Source organism: Barbus barbus, assembly GCF_936440315.1.
Source record: "Barbus barbus genome assembly, chromosome: 1".
Classification (NCBI taxonomy): domain Eukaryota; kingdom Metazoa; phylum Chordata; class Actinopteri; order Cypriniformes; family Cyprinidae; genus Barbus; species Barbus barbus.
This window is the reverse complement of record NC_136729.1, coordinates 3,415,427-3,427,795: the sequence shown is the minus strand read 5'-3', so window position 1 is coordinate 3,427,795 and position 12,369 is coordinate 3,415,427. Positions and strand designations below refer to the sequence as shown.

The following is a 12,369-nucleotide window of genomic DNA, read 5'->3' as shown; positions in this document are numbered from 1 at the left end:
GGCCCGTAGGCACACACGACAGTGAGAGACCTATCCCCTACCTGTAGGCGCAGGGAAACGACCCTCTCGTTCACCGGGGTGAACTCCAACACATGGCGGCTGAGCTGGGGGGCTATAAGCAAACCCACACCAGCCCGCCGCCTCTCACCATGGGCAACTCCAGAGTGGTGAAGAGTCCATCCTCTCTCGAGGAGTGTGGTTCCAGAGCCCAAGCCGTGCGTAGAGGTGATCCCGACTATCTCTAGTCGGAACCTCTCAACCTCACGCACAATCTCAGGCTCCTTCCCCGCCAGCGAGGTGACATTCCACGTCCCTAGAGCTAGCTTCTGTGTCCAGGGATCGGGTTGTCGAGGCCCCCGCCTTCGACTGCCGCCCGATCCTCTTAGCACCGGCCCCTTACGGTCCCTCCTGCAGGTGGTGAGCCCACGGGAAGGCGGCCCCACGTGCAGGCACTTTAGAATGATTTATGGATAATCTAAACTAAAGTTGCTTTAGTCCAGTAAATGTTCATCTTAATATATTACTAATAAATGCTATTCTTATGTTCACTTTATACGTGTGTGTATATAGATTTCAGCACAAAAATGTGTACCGTAACTTGAAGGGGGCAGGTTTAAGGTTTTATTTTAAAATTTCCAAGCATTTTATAATGAACTAGCCGATTGGCGAGTAGTTCTGTGAAATTTTAATCATGTTGTTAATTTAGAGGACTGTGAAATCCATGTATCAAATAAAATACAGTAGGCTTTAAGGCCCAAAAAGTATAGGCCTATTTAAGTGACTTGACTCAAATGTTAACAAATCTGCTGATGCATTAGTTTTTTAACAGCGCTCTTTTTAAATATACAAGTTACAATTTTGGTTTGTTTGTGACTCTGATCTATAGCCTAAAAGAATAAAATCCTGCAGGACTCGTGAAAGCTGCAGAGCTTGCAGCCAGTCAAAGTGCAGCTGATGCCCACATAGCAAATCTTTTCTGGCCCAGCTCCGGGCCACACAATCACTTTTCGCTCGGGCCAAGTACCGCAAAGAATGACGGCCCTGAAGTGGCCCAGAACTGGATTAAAGACAAGGGCCATACATGGGCCATAACCAGCCCAAATCTCAGCCAGTAATCACCCTGAACTGGGCCAAAACAGGTTTTATTATTGCTACCAATTCTCAGCCTTAAGTAAACCAGAATCCCCAAATCTGAGCCTTATATAACCCAGACCCAATACAGAATATTAATGTTTCATATTATTGTATTGTGTATTACAATACATTATTCATTTTGTGAAATGTTTTGGTAGTGTACACACAAACTATGTCAATAAAACTGAATAGAAAATCAGCCTTAAAATCCACAGGTCTTGTAACTGTGCAATAAAAAACGTATTGCATTGAAAATGGTTTATTTTTATAAAGAACAGATTAACCAATAAAGAGTGAGTGTATAAAGTATACAGTCTATAAGAGAAACGTAACAGACAGCCATGTGTAATCAAGAATTTATTGCAGAAATGTCAAAGAGCAGTACCACAGAAGTCCAAATGGCGATACATTGCAGTCGCAGTCCTCTCTGTCAGGCTATAATGGTTTAGTGCGAGGAGCAGAGCATAATTAAAGTTGTTAAACACTGAAAACACTATCGATCCACTCCGTGAAGGCGCATGTTTCTTATTCAAAACACAAGCATCACCGGAAACACGGCATGTTGCAGTCTATGATTAAACCGATGGCTGCAGACCGTGGGCGAGTGGAGCTCCAATCGCAAACAGGAAATACGTCACCTCCACTTGAATGCTTCAAAATGGCGTCACTGTGAGTTCTTCAAACTTTAACTCATGTAATTTTATCTTATCATTGCTACAATGGCGAACTGACGCTGTCGTAACGTGCAGTGCAAGCAGAATGCACAGGGTTTGGATAAAATTACGCACAGAAGGATGAATAAACACGATGGAATTATACATTTCTGGTGAACAATGTTGATGTTTCAATGTTAGCTGATATTGCATGACGGCTAGCATATGCGTAACTTGTTTTGTTGGCTTCTGTTAAAATAAAACATTGTTTGTGCTCCCCAGGGCTGTTGCACAACAGCTCATTCATGGCTGGGTCATGGGAAGAACAGTCAGGCTTGGATGTTGAGGTAATATTCATTTGGAATACAATGAAAATATACAAGATTAACATGTATAAGGTTGACAATCATTCTAAATTCTTCATAATGGGATTTCATTGTGGGACAGACCCCACAATGAAATTCGCCAAGCTGTTATGGTACAGTATGTCATAAAGCAGTGCTCTGGATTGCTGCTCCTGGAAAGCCACTAACCTTCTGATTTCAGTTATAGTCATTTTCCAAAATGCTTGCAGTCAGCTGCAACAAACTGCCTTACGTTATCCCTTATATATTAGGGTAAAACACCTGATAATAGTTTAAGATATTATCAATAAGGTTTTTCTTAAGTGAAAGTGACATGACGTGGCCAAGTATGGTGTCCCATACTCAGAATTTGTGCCTTTGTATTTAACCCATCCAAGTGCATACACAGCAGTGAATAGTGAACACACACCCAGAACAGTGGGCAGCCATTTTTTGCTTGCACCTCAGTCATGGGTATTGAGAGTGGAAGAGAGCACTGTTCATTCACTTTCCCCACTGACAATTCCTGTCCAATCCTGCTCCTGTTGGGTGTGTGTGTAAAATACTTATTGTGGTAATAATCCAAAATAATGTTTATTTAGAGTGAGCTGATGCACTGGTCACCTTGGCAAGGAATCCGTGCAATGCACAAACGGGTCCGTGATGTCAGAGGAATCCAACTCTTTTCCCCATGTTATTTCAAAATCATATGAAGAAAATCAACAGAGACATTTGTTAGGGTTAAGGGAAGCCTTACAGCAGGGGAGCCCAGACTCCGTCCTGGAGGGCCGATATCTTCCAGAGTTTAGCTCAAACCCCAGTTAGACACATCTGAACCAGCTAGTCAAGCTCTTACTAGGTATACTCCATTAGAAACTTCCCAGCAGTTGTGTTGAGGCAAGTTGGAAGTACACTCTGCAGAACACTGGCCTTCCAGGACCGAGTTTGGGCACCCCTCCCTTACAGTTTGAACATAATGCTATTGATGAATTTAAACTACAGGATAAGCTGATGTTTTTGCAAATTGAGGGTGTTGAAATTGAGACAGGATTGGACAGCATGGGCTTTAACGGACCCAGCTAAGATCATTGAGGTGAGGGTTGTAGTCTAACCGACAGGTAGAGATAGCACATTGTAGAGATTTACACCACTGTTCACCTTTATTATTTAAAAAAATTATTTGTGTATAGTTTGAGGTATGACGCCTTTTCATTTTATATTTGTCATATAGGTATCAAAAACAGAGTTTATAGTAAAGCATTAACTAGTTTTCTGACTGATGTTTTGATTAAATAAAATACATTTGTGATGCATATTTTATAATTTGTTGTAGGAAATGACAAATTGAAATTCTTTGGAATCTGGGTACATCTTGGCATTGATGGGTATACAACCTGTACATTTAATGAAGTTCATTGCCTCGGAAATTTAGTCTCTGAGATGTAATCTAACCTTATTTTTTTAAACCTACTTGAAATGATCTTAATAGATTTTCTCGGAAAATGATTTGGCTTAAGGCTGGCACCTCTAACCGACAGCAAACCTTTGTTGCAAGGTACTTCTTTGATGCCATTCAGGAACACAGTGGTACGTATATTTGATGTCTTACAAAAGACATGATAGGAGAGAGACCTTTTCATATCTGTACACAAGTACTATTATTAAAAATATTGTTTTTATTTTAGGTTGCCCACGATTCATAAGAGCAGACAGAGGAAAGGAAAATCTTCTCATTGGACAGATGCAAGTGGCATTTCACTTTCGGGAGTCTGGTGATCAAGGACGAGACTCCTTCAGAGTGGGCACATTAGTACATAATCAGGCATGTGAGCATAATGTTATTATATATTATAATGCATGCAATATATATATATTTATAACAAGAAATAACATTTATTTTGTTTTATTAGCGAGCTGAATGCTTCAACAGTATGCTGAAGAAAACATGGATCAAAAAATGGCAGCTGACATTTGAGGTGAATTTTTTTTTTTTTAATCAGTTTGAATGTATGGCACATGCTTATTGATGCTAAATTAATGACAATTATTTTATAATTTTATTCACTTTTCTAAAAAAAAAAAAATGTTTTTAGGCCATGATGGAATCTGGCATGCTCGATATGGACAATCCTGTACAGATGTAAGTTAAAACTTGTCAGCCCTCATGTATCTGTTTACATTTCATAAAAAAATAATAAGCAATACATGTTAACCTACAGAAATTGCCTACAATATACACACCTTCCCCTTCTTGAGAGAGAGCTGAAAATAGAGCAAAGACTGTGGAACACTCACGACATTCGGAAGCAAAGGAATGTTCCAGGTCCATTTGGGAAACCAGACCTTCTCTTTACTTCCCCACCCGAAGGTATCGGTTTCATCTTAACTAAAATGGTTCAGAAAAGCAGTAGCCAATGTGACAAAATGAATTTTTATTTTCCTGCAGGCTTCGCTGATATGCTCTGCAAAGTGGACGAAGAGCTCCTGACGTATGCAGAACAGCTTGTCTGTGGAGTAGATGAGCCTCTTTTGGTGGCAAATGAAGTATTCCGAACAATATCAGAGACTATTCTACAAAACACAAACTTCCCATCATCACCAGAAGGGTCTTTGGCAGCTTACCTCATGTTGGTGGAGAAATTCACCACAGTCCTTCAAACAAGAGGCGTCTCCATTTCATCCACATTTGCAGAGGCTAATGAAATATATCAGCTACTGGCCAGTGAGCCAGGGCCTTTGTAACTGCTTATCCAAAAAAATGCAAATAAAGAGTCCAAATTATTAAATAAATTGCTACAAATGAAGATGCTGAACATGTTTATTGATGTCAACATGAATTGTAACGAATAGTAATACAAACCAGCAGTCTTAGGCAGAGAGAGAATGGCTGTGAATATAATGTTGTTTTACCAAACTGAAAATTATTACACTGTCCATGTAACTGAGGTAAAGTCTAACAGATGTTCGGTATTCACATTCCTTACATTTACCATTCATAACCATAACGGCTCTTTAAATCTGGCCCCTCCACTGTTTTTAGGGACAGGACCACAGAGGAAGCGTCAGGTCTTGATGCTGCATCATAGTGCAACATTGTAGCAATAAACGTGTACTTGTCGCTGAGATGTTGTAAAGCATGTGGTGGCACCTTTTTGGCCATTAGACTGGCCAACTCTCTTTACTGTCCATGGGACTGATTTTGTGAAAATCTCCAGGTATGTTGCTCCAAGAGACCAGATGTCAGAACTCATGGAAGCCTGTTCAAATTCAGTTAGACACTCTGGGGCCATGTAAAGAAAGGTTCCACCCATTGGCCCTATGCCTCCACCAATAAATCTGCTTCCTTGTCGTAGTACAACGGTGTCCCTGATATTGGCAAGGCCCCAATCTTTCAGTACAACCTTTTTGGATAACTGCTCGATCTGTTTAGAGTAACAAAATAGGATTTAAAACATTACATTTATTCAGCGGTGGCCAAAATTATTAGATCACTAGTATTTTCAGCAACTAAAAAATGGTTTTAAGTCAGTTATTTCTGTCTTTTGCTGCAGAGATGTTGCCACAGTTCTTTTGGATTCTTCTACAGCAAAAGATAGAAATAACTGATTTAAAAACATATTTAGCTGATAAAAATACTAGTGTTCTAATAATTTTGGCCACCACTGTATGTTATCTACATGTACTTACTAGTTAAATAGAAAATGTCTTACCAAAACATTGGCTGGCTTTAAATCTTGATGGATGACATTTTTTGAATGAATGTACTCAATTGCCATTGAGATGTCAAGGGCAACAAAATAACTGTCATCTCCTTCAAGCTAACAAAAAAATACAATGCAAATTTGAAACCGTCTTATGAAAGAGTTTGAAAGTGTCCTTTCACTGAAGAGAGAAATACACAAAACTTCATAACCTTCACCACATACACAGTCAGAGACAATTTTAAGGTTATGTTGTCTGCTTTGCATTGCTTTGGAGCTCCCTCTTAATGTATTCTTGTGTTATATTTTGATTTGGCATTTAAGTATTAAATGCACCCCCCTTAAATATTATGACAATTTTCATACATGAAAATTTCATACGTTACATGAAAAATGTTTTTTTTTACCTTAACACAAGAATTGTCATTGTGTAGTGCATCATCCAGGGCTGTGCCATGTATATACTCATTGGCCAGCAGGAAGGCATTGTCAATGCGGGCTGCAGCCATGAGTCGAACAATATTGGGATGGCTCAGTCGCCTATAAGTTACAATGAAATGTGACAGACATTTAGCAAATTGTCAAAACCCTATCCACAGCAAAACTGTTAAAAAATGACAACAATAAAACTAGCACACAGTAGAAATGCACTATATTGTTATTGCCAACTGTTCCATTCTTCCCAGCTGTTAATATAAGATCTAATAAAAAAGTATGTTTAATTATAAGACAGAATTAATGATGAAAATTAATCTTACAGTGAGACAAGAATCTCATGCTGGATGTCTAGGTCTGGTAGTCCTGCGGTACCATACAGAATCTTTTTATGGCAGCAGGTGTGCCCTGGAAGTAACCTCTATATACTTTTCCAAATGCACCTTCACCCAGCAGGTTCTCTTCATTGTAATGGATCAGGGACTCATCCACATATGGTAGGCGCGGAACATATACTATATGTAATAAAATTGAAATGTAAAAAAAAATGCTATCATTTCATGCATTGAAAAAATATATTATCCACTTTAATCTTAATTTACAAAAAATACTGCAAACTTGTGTCTTGGTTGGCAATATTACTTACATGATGGTAATATGGTGACAACATTAGACGACACATAAAACACTTGATTTTGTGGACTTCCACCTTTGTCTTCAGATCCTATGCCTTCTTGGATGGGTTTCTCTGCAACAAGTTGTGGAGGCGTGTATCCACTTGGACTTTGTTCTGAAATCAGTCAAAGCCCCTTAAAATTAATGTTCTGCCATGATTTACTCACCCTCATGCTGTGGCATATCCTATTATTTTTCCACTTAAAACACAAAAGGGAAAAAGTAACAATGTTTATAAAATTTTCTACACATAGACAGTTCATTGCGACAACAGACGTCAAGAAGGACCTATTGTTTGCACATTTTATGCATTGATAAACATTCATGTTTTTCACCATTACACAAATTACTGGTAAAAAAAAAGTAAGCCCACATATAGGCTATAAAATTATGGAAGTTTTTGACCAGGAGTAACAGTTACAATACAACAGCAGACTGCTTAAGTTAATTAAATCATGAGCATTTTTTTTTTTATCTCAGACCGCAATCCTCTCCAAATTATGATGTTGCGCTTTACAATATTTAAAATAATCCAATTTTAATTTGGGGTGAACTACTCCTTCAAGGATTTATCAGCACTAGTGGATCTCACTGCAACTGGTTCTGAATTTGGATCAGCACTTATTGTTTGTCTGAATAAATGAATTAATGTATTTATGTATGTATGTAGGTATGTACACTGTTATCCCTGAAATTGTTTTAATTCAAACTACTTATGTACAACTAACATAAAATCCAACATTTCTGCACAATTACTCAATGTTTTTAGTTTGTTGTACGATTTGTATGATTTTTTTCATACTATTGAATTGTTTAAATTGAATGTACTTAACAGAGCTTGTTTTAGTCAGTTGATGATGCAACGCAATGCAAGGAAGATTTTGATTGGCTCTTTTAATTGACGCCATGGATGCAGCGCGCATTTTTATCAGCGTTTGATGGTGACTGTGAGTATGAATTTACATTTTGGTCTCGAACAGCCAATACAATATCAATCACTAGTAAATGAGATATATAACAGTTAGCTAGTAAAACTAAATGTAAGTTTAGGCTGTGTTTTATATGTCAGTTTTCGCCGCGACATTGAATCAATCGCATCCGCCACTTTTATATAGTTCTATGTTACGACATGCTCTATGGGATCGTCACATCTAAAATATAATACGTATCCTATTTTTGATCAATAACGTTACTCCTCATTAAACAAACAACCGAAAGCGTCATCTGTTGTATATCTTCTTGTTCGATGGTGTTAGTGCATCTTCGCGGTTTTTCTTATCAGAAAGGTTCAACATAGGGCTTTAACGTAAATGCAGTGCAACTTTATCAATGACCCATTAGAATTTCTTACATGTCTTTTGTGAGTAAAGTATTAAACCAGTTTAAATTGAAATTCGACCCTCTCTCTGCATGGAGAAATACTAATGTTAGTTAGCTGTCTTGGTTATCAAAGAAATGCAACCTCGTGCTCTTCAGTGTGGTGATAGCTAAGCTATAGTACATTTCAGTTAATGCGATTCTATTTTACCCTGACATGCTAGATAATTAGCTAGATACTTATAGCTAAGTGCTTTATGTTTTTGCTGTCTGTTTATAGAAAATTTGTAGATCAAAATATGTAAATTTGCCTTTTCAGCTAGTAAAAAAAAAACAATCTAATGTTGATTTTTGTAACTCTGCAGATTCCAAGAAGTTCAAAGCAAGGCTAATCAAGATGATCTGGAAATGTAAGTATTGTATTTTTGCTTGTGACAAAAGGGGATACTTGCTAAAACATTACAGAATTAAACATGGGAGCTATGCAAGAAGCCAGCCATTTCCATGCCTATATCAGGAAGGTTTATGTACTTTTAAGTCTTTTAATAGCCTTAAAATACACTCGTTTTCATGCAGCAAATGAAAAAAAAAAACAATCTGAGGGAAAATTTGAAGCTAAGTTTCGCTGTCAGCTTTGTGAATTTATTGAACCCTGTCAGATTACTGAATATTTTGCCCACCTTCGGCGTAGACATCTCAAAGACCACCAAAAAGTTCAATGTCCATTTCAAGGCTGTAGCTTTGAAAGCAGTGTATATTCCACGTTCAGTGCACACAAAAGTAAGCATCACCAAGATCAAAATGAGAGAATGTTTAAACCAGAGTTAATAGTAAGAATAGAGAGTAATGAGAATGCAAATGATGACAATGTTATTGACACTCAGGAGTGTGCTTTGCAGGAGATGCTTTCAGATGAATTATGCCAGGATGATGTCAGTGTAGAAGCAAGTCAGACTGAATCTCAAGATTTAGGACAACAGTTGGAGCATAATTTAGCAGCTCTTTTTTTAAAAATGCAAACCATCCTTCACATACCAGAAAACTCTGTTCAGGAAGTAATTCAACAGCTTTGCCAAATAGTTCAGTTGTCCCAGCCACTTTTGCAAAAGAATGTGAAGGACGTTCTTCAGAAACACTTTGGACATGTAGATGAGTCAGTTGTGAAAGAGGTGGTTGAGACTGTGGCAGAGAATGACATATTGTCCAAATCATGTGGAAAAAATGGATGTCTTGCAACCAGTAAAAGGAGAGCATCATATGTAATGCGCAACTTTCCTCTGGTAATGCCTATAGAGCTTGTAGTTGAGAAAGGAAGAAAAACAGTAGCATATGTTCCCCTCTTACAGATGCTACAGAAACTATTGAACAAGAAAGAAGTTTTGGATAAGGCTATGTCAAAACAAGAACATAAACCACATGAATATAAGACATGTAGTGATGGCTCAAGCTTTAGAGAGAATGCCCTTCTTAGTTGTGATGAATTCACAATCGCTCTGGGTCTGTACATTGATGATTTCGAAGTGGCTAACCCTTTAGGAACATCTAAAAGAAAACATAAGATGTGTGCACTTTACTGGGTTATTGCAAACTTGCATGGAAAATACAGATCCACACTAAACTCAATTCAGCTTGCTCTCTTGTGCAACACTGAAACAGTTAAAGAGTGTGGTTATGAAAGAGTTCTTTACCCACTTCTTTGTGATTTAGCCACTCTTGAACAGCATGGGGTCTACATTGAGCATCTTGGTAGAAGTGTTAAAGGAACGGTGCTCTATGTGTCAGCAGATAACCTCGGTGCCCACTCTCATGCAGGATTTTATGAAAGCTTCACTGTGGACAAATTTTGCAGATTTTGCATGGCATCCAGGACTGACGCGCAACACCAAGAGGTAAGATCTGGTGCATTTCAACTCAGACACAGAGATACACACAACAGGCAGGTGCAAGAATCATTGCAGGATCCAAATTCAGGAAGAAACACAGGTGTGAAAAGACAATGCCCACTCACAGCAAATCTGGAGCATTTTCATGTCATTGGTGGTTATGCTCCTGACATATTGCATGATGTTTTTGAGGGAATAGTCCCAGTGGAGTTGTCTCTTTGCCTCAAAGACCTGATGGCAAGGAAATACATCACCCTAGATGTGTTGAATGAAGCTATCAGATCATTTCCTTATACATTCACTGACAAAACTGATAAGCCTCAGCTGATTTCAAAGGGCTTTTCATCCAAGGGCACAATTGGGGGAAATGGCCATGAAAATTGGTGTCTAATTAGGCTTCTTCCTCTGCTTATTGGTCATTACATTCCTGAGGGTGAAAACACATGGGAAATACTCTTGCTCCTCAAGGACATTGTTGCATTAATTGTGGCACCTCAGTTTACTGAAGAGTCATTATACATCCTTGACTACAAAGTAGCAGAGCATAGGAACCTTCTGCAGTCAACTTTCCCTGGCTTTACACTACGACCAAAACACCACTACATTGAACACTACGTTGAACTGATTAGGGTGCATGGTCCACTTACTGAAGTCTGGACAATGCGTTTTGAGGCGAAACATAAGTTCTTCAAAAAGGTTATACGTGATGCCCAGAACTTCAAGAATGTTGCCATGACACTTGCACTGAAACACCAGAGGGCTCTTAGCCATCAGCTAGACTGCAGTTCTTTTTTCAAGCTGGATGTGGAAATGGCTAAGGTTACACCAGTGTTAGTTACCACCTTCCCAGAGAACATTCAGAGAGCACTTGGCCAAAAACTCCCTCAAACTAAAGCACTTCTTGTTGCACCATCTGTCTGCATTAATGGGATTGATTATAAGACAGACATGATACTTTCAGCTGGATCATGTTCAGGGCTACCTGATTTTAAGAAAATTTCTCACATTGTTGCAGTGAACACAGAGGTACTTTTTGTGTGCAAAGTCATGACATCATGGTATTTTGAGCACCTTCGTTCTTATGAGCTTTGCTGCCCAGATATGCCATTGTTTTGCGTGCTTCAGCTTGAAGATCTGAATGACAGTGTTCCACTGTCAGCCTATAGTGTACATGGTAAACTGATGGTGATATTGAAGCGTTTTATTCTTTGCTAAATTAACTCTCTTTTGTACTTTCCTTCCAGATGGCTTCTCAAGAAACCATGATTTTGCGAGTTATTCTTACGGAAGCTGATATCAGAAAAGTCACACTGATTTCAAAGCCATGCTCAGTCGAAGATTTGATTAGTTGTCTCAAAAACACTCTGAAACTGGACTATAATTTTACTTTACAGTTTCGAGATCCCGATTTTGATAATGACCTTTGTAATCTCACTGATTTGTCAGAGCTGCCTCAGAAGCCAACTGTGAAAATCATTCCTGTGATTGAATTGGTGCCACTATCATCAGGTGAAATGCAGACATCAAGTGAAACATCGAGTGATGCTCCAAGTACTGCAGATACAGTACTGACCTCTGAATTACCCCAGGAACAGAGAATGCCATGGCCTGATATCTTTTTGATTCCGAAATTCTCTGTTGATGTTGAATATAGGCTGCGTCAAGCAAATTTAATCTACTTGAAGGATGGAACACACCTAAAAATGACAAAGGAATTGAAACATGACATTCTTCAGAGACTTGCAGAGACCATATACTCCTTCAAAGCATACCCAACTGCTGATGATCTAAGAGCTGTTGCAAAGGCATTAGTGAATACTCACCCCTGTCTTCAAGAACCAAGGTCGCTTTCTGGATACTGTGGGTGGACAAACAGTTTGAAAGACAAAATGGGAAATTACAGATCCAAAATGAGGAGCCTTGGACACACAGATGTCATGGTTAATGCTGGAAAAAGAGGAAGATACTCTACCAGCAGTGATCCCCCTAACAAGAACATTAAGAAACCAAAAAAAGGGGAGGTCAACTACCTACCTAATATTCCAAGTGGCCAGGACGCTTCCAGCCTTGAAATGCTCAGACAGCAATTGGTGGATGAAATGAAGAAAAAAAGCCCTAATGCAGTCTTTATCAATCAGAAGATGGACATGACTCTGTCCTTGAGAAGAAAGGATGTTGTGATCAGCAAGCCTCTTGTGAGCCAGATACTTCAGCGTTGGCCAGCACT

The 12,369-nt window shown here is 38.8% G+C and overlaps 1 long non-coding RNA gene across 1 annotated transcript; it reads right to left on the bottom strand.

Moving 5' to 3' along the window:
* Positions 1–4,932: 4,932 nt before the first annotated feature.
* On the bottom strand, positions 4,933–7,400 carry LOC306847150. The gene is made up of 5 exons (XR_013782132.1): positions 6,914–7,400; positions 6,591–6,782; positions 6,240–6,372; positions 5,842–5,949; positions 4,933–5,553 (listed from the first exon to the last, which is right to left on the bottom strand). It is a non-coding gene; the product is annotated as an uncharacterized lncRNA (long non-coding RNA).
* Positions 7,401–12,369: the final 4,969 nt, after the last annotated feature.